The 7,766-nt window shown below is 39.7% G+C and overlaps 1 pseudogene; it reads right to left on the reverse strand.

The window, feature by feature from the left end:
• Positions 1–1,705: 1,705 nt before the first annotated feature.
• Positions 1,706–4,031, reverse strand: LOC114902074 (annotated as a pseudogene).
• Between the last annotated feature and the right edge of the window lie 3,735 nt (positions 4,032–7,766).

Genomic DNA, 7,766 nt, shown 5'->3' on the forward strand with positions numbered 1-7,766 from the left:
GTTGGTCACTCCAACTGCTAATTTGTCATACAACCTTCAAATATATCAAATTCCCACTTACGCTTGATCTTCTTCAGAATTTTCTATTCTGTTTGTCTTTACTACCTTGAAACTCCCTGATGCCTTCTGTGTTGAGGGTCCACAAGACCACCCTCATGTTTGATGATTTGCTAGAAAGACTCAGAGAACTCAGAAAAGCTGTTATATTCATAGTTACAGTTTATCACACCGAAAGGATACAGAATAAACTCAGTCAAGACAAAAGGTGCAAAGGGCAGGGTCAAGGAGAGATTAGGAGCAAGCTTCCAGCTGTTCTCCTTCCTAGAGTCCTTGAACAGCATTTAATTTCCCAGCAACATATGTGACAAGTCGTATGAAGTATTGCCAAACAGCGAATCTCACATGAGCCTTGGCGTCAAGGTTTCTATTAAGGGTCAGTCAGGTAGGCATGGCTGACTGCCCAAGTGGCTGACCTTGGTTACTCAGTTTCCAGCAACTCCGGAGGTCAAACTGATACAGTGAGGTCCAAGTTCCCACCATAAGTCACTTTATAGCATGAACTATATCTGGCATGCCCCAAGGCCTCATGTATCAAATATACTCTTAACAGACAGGATATTCTAAAGATTTATCACTCAGGAACTAGTTGAGGGCCACTCCTTTCTCTGGAATGTGAAAGTTTTGAACATTCCAAGCCTGCTGATTAACCCTTTACTGCAATTTTCAAACAGATCCTTTTTTTTTTTCATTTTGAATTTTGTCTATATTTTTAAGTTTTCCTTGGTTGGAAGGTTGGTCTGAAGCTATTAGTGAGCAATTGCAGAAGCAGAACTCTTAGCAATTACCCTCAGTAATTTGGAAGTATTGCTCTATTGATGTCATGTATCTAATGAACCTGATAAAATAGCTCATGAAAATTGATTTTTACACTTTATTACATTGTTTTTTCCCCTCTGATGGCTTTTGAAGTTTTGCTTTATCCTTAACATGTGGAAGTTGCTTTGCAATGTGTTCAGGTGTGAAGTTTTATTTGTTTCTTGCTTTTTAAATTTGTTATGATATTGCTTTGCATTAAGTGGACTTTTGTAATACGTAGAATCATATATTTCCATAATTCTGAGGTATTATTTCCCATTATTTCTTCAAATATTGGCTTTCTTTTATTTTCTCTATTACTTTTTTCTGGAATTAAATTGAAAAAAAAATTTGAACTTCTGGATTTATTCTCCATGCTTCTGAACGTCACTTTGATACTTTCTAGAGTCGGCTCTTGTTTTTTTTTTCCTTTAATTTTCTTTATTTTCACACATTAAAAAATGAAACATACTATACAAATGGTTTTTCATAGCAGATTACACGTGGGTCCGTTCAGACCTGCTCTCTAGGTGTTGCTGGCCTCCGAGGGGCCGCCCAGCCAGCAGCTGTTATTCAGGTGGCCAATGGGTTGATTCGGATGCAGAAGCATGCAGCCCTCAGCATGGAAGGTTCCATCCCCTCTGGTCTTAAATTAGGTTAAATGGCATCGGTGTCCGTATTTACAGACTTGAAGTGTGGCGATCCTGAGCAGTTCTGATCGCCCCGAGCCCTCAGTGGGAACCTGGGGGCCAAGCAGGAGGTGCGGGGGGCGTGGCTTCTGCGGTGAACTCATCTCCATACTTTCCACGGGACGAGGGGCTGCGCCCGCGGTCAAACCCTTCCAGGAGGGTTACGCCAAGTAACTGTAGGTGTCCTGTTCACCATCCACTCGCTCCAAATATTCTTTCGCGATCAGAATGTCAATGCATTTCTTAATTACTGGGATCCGAGGCTTGAATACTGAGGAGAGCTGAGTCAGTACTTCTCCAAGTAACTGTTGGTAGTTTAGAACCTTCCTCATTTTCATAATTCTCACAAGAGCCGCCTGGATCAGTAGTTTACGATCTGCCTCGATGTCTCGGTGTGTGGTTTCTTGTTCCTGCTTCTGTTCCATTTTCATTGGCACATTGATGTTAACCCTTAATTTCTTGTTTCTATAACAAAGATATAATTTTATTAAGGTATCTTGCTTCAATTCCATCTCATCAACATGTGTATTTTCATCTTCCAAGACCAGTAACTTCAACTTCAATAAGATCTGTAGGACTTGTGCAAAAATGCCAGTTTTGATCTGGGTGCTGTCCGTCAGCTGCTGCACGGCGTAAGCGTCTTCCGTGTTGTACCGGAGCAGGGTGGCCATCTGGAATGTAGATGCCTGCAAGGTGTATCTGTTTTTGAAGCAGTTTGTTACTAATTCTCCTTCAGACAGTTGATATAACCACATCAATTTTCTGCCACTGTGACGGCTGGCGTAAAACGCTGTCAAGCGCTGATAACTCCGTTCCAGCTCCGACGGCAAGGCAAACGTACCGGACTGCTGAGAAGGCCATGATCCGGAGCTCAGAACTTGAATACTGAAATCCAAGCCCAGCGGCTCTGAATTTGTCGGGTGCTTTTTGAACTGCTCATTCAAATATTTGCTTGCACCAATGTCTTGAAACATCCGCTGAAGTTTAGAGGTATACTCAAAACCACAAGCTTGCTTTAACTTAGAGATCATGCTTGCTTCGGCGTCATCACTCACACTGTTCTTAGGAACAAGGCTTTTTGCCAGCATCTTTGCGTAGAACTTCTGAAACACGTCCTTGTCCTCTATATACTTGAAGACCGCTATCACTTGGTTGAGCGTGTCTTCTAGTTCTGCTTCTTCTGGGTTCTTGGACCTCTTCTTCAACAAGGAGTCACAGTATCCAGCCAGCAACTCGGAAGATTTACTGGACAACTGAGACATTTTGGTAACTGCATTGTTGTTTATGAAGCGACTGCAAGCCTTGTCCAGCACAGCCACGAAGCCAGCATTGTTGTTGAATGCCAACATCACCAGGGCGTTGTATTTTTTATGAACATCCAACACTGTCTGTATATACATTTTGGGGTCATTTAAAGCAGCTTCTCCACACTTTTCAATTGCCGCAATACACTGATTATGAATGTGTGTCTCCAGGAGTGTTTTCAATTCTCCCAGGCCATCCTGGATTCTAGATACAAGATTATACATGCGACCCAAATCTTCACTTTTGTCGGCTTCCAATAAATTCTGAAATTCCCTGTGGAAGATCTCCAAGTGTTTCTCAATGAGCACCTGCCTGCACTTCCTGGCTAGCTCTTCTTGGATGTTCTCATGAAGGTACCGGCCTCTCCGCTGCTCCTCCAGCAGACGAGTCGGTGCCTTCTTCATATATTCAGTAATGGTTCTGCTGCAAGAATTTGGTACTCTCTCTGGTATAAAATCTCTCTGTGTCAGCCAAAAACTGAGACTCAAAGGATTCTTTGTACACCTTTAGCCTAGGGCCCATCGCAAAGGCATCGTCTTCGTTCAGCCCCAGTTCCACGTAAGATTGTACAACTCCACTCATCAGTCTTGTATTGATGGTTTCACCATTTCTTTCCTTTTCAATCAGTTTTAAAACAGCATTTGTTACCTGTTTATGCAATGGCCTGAAAAGACAATCTCTCCAAGTCACCAATGCAAGAGAATAGATTTCGTAGATTCCTTTTCGTTCTCCGTAATATTCGCAGAGAACCCAATATCTATTGAGGTAGGCACAAATGCCATTCAGCACTTTACTTGAAAACCGGTAATCTTCCCATTGTTGAGTGTAGAACTTCAGTACACTCTCATCTAAAAAATCTTCTCCGTCCTTAAGAAGATTTGTCAAGTAATTCTTCAAAAATTCTTTAAGCTGTTTGTACAATTCCAAGCCAACTAGCTGAACTCCCTCCAGCGTCTCCCCCTTTTTTGATTTAGAAGGAGGGACACCAGCCTCTTGAGCTTGGTTTGACTGGTGCACACTCGTGCAGTAGTTATAAACATGAATGTAGAGTTCCATGTATCTGGATTTCACCATACTTTGTCTGGTATACACTTGCTGGATTCCAGCTCTGAGGTCATCCCAGGTCTGGTCAGGGCCAATCTGCTTCAGTCCATGGGGATTCTGGCTTCTGTTGGATGACATTGTGAGTGATATTCTGAAGTCGTCCAACACAGCAATCCTTATTCAAGGTACAGCTAATTCTCCATTAGATGAAAATTTAAAATATCATTCCAGATTTATTCACAGCAGCTCAGAAAGGATGTCCTTTAAATTTAGAGAGTGAAATCTCATTGCAGGCAAACCTGGAAAGGGACCTGCAAGTAAAGCAAACACCAAAGTGATTCCAGCACTGAACTGAGTGAGCAGAAACATCTTGCTCAGAAGCAGGCTCACTGCTTCTATTGTCCTTTGTCTTCATAAGGTAATCCACTGCATTATTTGCATTATATATTTCCGTAACATGTTATGGAAAAACCGAAGCGAACTTTTTGGCCAACCCAAAAAATACACGTGCACCGCATTTCGCGGGTGCCTAAATGGCTCCGGCGACGTCTCTACATGGTCGTTGCTCTTGGCCCCAGTTAAATCCCCGTTCCACCAAGGTCTTGCAGTGTCCCTCAGCCCCGGGGCTGCCCTGCCTGGAGTTGCATGCAACACGGCTCCCTCCTCCTCCCTGCCCACTCGCCCAACTCTTGTTATTCTTGGTAGTTATAGTCTATAAAGTCTCTGGGAACCTTGAATGAGCAAATACTGAGCAACTGTTCCTGGGGGGAAAGATGCACGTTTTGTGTATACGAACTATTTTGTTCTTTAGCTAGTTTCAGTTTGTTATTTAACCTGACTATAATGAGTTTCTTTTTTACTAATTTCAAACAAGTTGCCATTTCTATGATCTCTAACTTCTTTTTCCACAGTACATTTTTATTTTATAGCTATTTACTTTTGTGTCATGGGTGTATTTTATTTATCTCTTTGTGAATAGTAACTATATGTATTCCAACTCCTTTTGATATTTTTATGTCATCTCTAAGTTACTGGGTATAAATTCTTTGATTCATGAATTTGTTGCCTCCTTTTCCAGCATTTCTCAGATACCTGATGATTCTTAGTTTTGATTCTACGTCAATTATGACCACCTGTTGACACCATGGCCTTTCCTTGCAGTCACGTTCTTGGTGATGTCATTGGTTTAAGTCTAGGAGTAGTGGCAGCCTTTGTTCATTGCTTCACTGATATCAGAACATTTTATCCCATTTCCCCCTCTTAATATAGTTATATATTAATACTTATTTACTTTTATAAACTTTCTACAGTATCTGTATTAAACATAAACCAGAATGTCAGTTTTGAATAGGAGCCAGAAATTTTGGCGTGCATGTTCAGTCCATCTTGAAACTAGAAGTTCCATCGTGTTGTTAGAACTTGATAGAAGATACAGCCATGGGAATAAATCTCCCTGACAGAACGTAGACCATAAAAAAAGTGCAGGCATAATCAAACAGTATCTCAGAATGGAAGGGGTCAAGGGAATAAACGCTCTGGACTCCTTCCTTCCTCTCATATCCTGCCAGTGCCTTTTTGGACCAGATCCAATCATAAACCAGAGAGTAGGTGAGCACAGGAATGTAATCCATTGAAAATTTTAAAGCAGCAGCTAGAGGAAAAGTTAAATGGAGAAGAACCAGTACATCAAACTAGTTTTAAGGACTAGTTGCCCACATCCTGCCTTAATGCATACAATACAATGTTCAATTGATTATGAATTTATAATTGAGGGCCAACTTATATTAGCCAGAAGTAATGTGCCTGTTATAGTATAATCTATACCTCCAATTATGCTTTTTTCCTTAGTTAAAATTTTCATGAATTTATCAACGTCCATAATTTAGAATATATATTTATATATAAAGATATAAATTTTACACATAAATATATATTTTATTAGAAGTAAACATTAATAAATTACATACATAAATACACAACTATTTTATCTTAGTGTCTTATCTAAGAAGTTATATATATATTGAAATCCACTAGTGATCTGAAAATCAAGAGATTGGGACTGGGGATGCTCTGAACAGAATAATTTAAATTTCTTTTCTTATTAGGCCTTCTTAGTGAGTCACTTATTTCTTTTTAAAGACAGGAAAGCAGAGGATTTAAGGCAAATATTTGCCATGCTCAACAAACAATGTTCTGATGTGTGAATTGATTCTAATCAGGACAGCCAATGTCAGCTAAATTAATACACTATTAGGCAGAAAATAGACGTATCATCAGGAATACAACCTCCTAATTTGCTGATCATGGTTGAACACTAGCCAGTAGGTAGTAACTAATGGCACCACAAACAGATGTTAACTGAACTATATTAAGTAGACGCTGTGCAATTCTTTTTCTTTTCAACTCTATACTTGATGGTAATATATCATCTTTGGGTTTTCTTATTATTACTAAGTTTATAACAAATATTATTATGATAAAAATTACATAAAACATATTTTCCCTGAATCAAATTTGCTCCAAAATCTTTTCATTTTTTAACTATTATGCAATATAAGTGATTCATTTCCTCAAATTAGCTTAATTTCAATTTAGTGAATATTTATAGATGCACCATGTACCAGGCACTGTGGTAGGGACTGGGAAAATGAGGATGAAAAATCACGTTTACTATGCGCTCAAAGAGTCATTATATGCTAGAGGAAGAAGTCATGTAAATGAATAATAATGTGCAGGACAATAGGTAAAGCAAAGTCCATAGATGAAATAGGTGACATAGTAATAAGTCAGAGAGAATGTGATTGTATCTGAGAGGTTTATAGGTCCCTTAGAGAAGTTGGGATCTGAATTGTGTTTTTTTGTTTTTTTGTGTTTTTTTTTTTTTTTGCGGTAGGCGGGCCTCGCACTGTTGTGGCCTCTCCCGTTGCGGAGCACAGGCTCCGGACGGGCAGGCTCAGCGGCCATGGCTCACGGGCCCAGCCACTCCGCGGCATGTGGGATCTTCCCGGACCGGGGCGCGAATCCATGTCCCCTGCATCGGCAGGCGGACTCTCAACCACTGCGCCACCAGGGAAGCCCCTGAATTGTGTTTTATAGTAGATTCAATAGCCTCCTTCAAGATGTGTACTTATATCAGTTGGTGGTGGATTGGGGCGTACCAGGGCAAGAAAGGTGTCCCCTTTTACTGAGCATTTCTCTTAATGCAGCATTATATATAAGTTATGGACTATCATTTATACTCTGCTGAATTAAAAATTTTTTAATGGAACAGTTCATAACTCCAAATCCGAGTATTAGAATCAATCGTTTTATTTATTGCATTTATTGCCCTATCAACATCATTGAGGACTGCTCAGTACAAGGTGCCAACTAGACCTACTGGTAGAGGGTACATAGATGAATCCTTCTTTAAAGTACTGACAAGCTAGTAAAAAGGCAATACGTACGTATGCAGGAGGTACACAAAATGGTAACAATATAACGGTGACGCTAATACAACAAATGGTAACTTAAATAATTATAACAAAGTACAACAGAATATGAATGGTATAATTTATGTTTTTGTAGTGTTTAATCACTTATACATGTTTCCCACATTAATTTCATTTAATGTTCACAAATACTCTCTGAGATTGATATTGGTATTCCAATTTTATTGATGAAGCAAAATAGGTAGAGAGAAGTAACAAATACATAGGAAGTAAATGAAAGAAAAAAATTCAGGGCCAGAGCTGAAAAAGAAAATAGAGTATAAAAGATAGATTGAACTTAAAACTCTTGAGAAGAGGCTGGGGAAGGCATGTGGAGTTAGTGGAAAGGAAAAGACTATGCAGAGACCAGCTTGGCTAGACTATGCATATGAAGAAAAATAGT

Source organism: Monodon monoceros, unplaced genomic scaffold (genome assembly GCF_005190385.1).
Source record: "Monodon monoceros isolate NGI ecotype Baffin Bay Population unplaced genomic scaffold, NGI_Narwhal_1 Super_Scaffold_2, whole genome shotgun sequence".
Lineage (NCBI taxonomy): Eukaryota > Metazoa > Chordata > Mammalia > Artiodactyla > Monodontidae > Monodon > Monodon monoceros.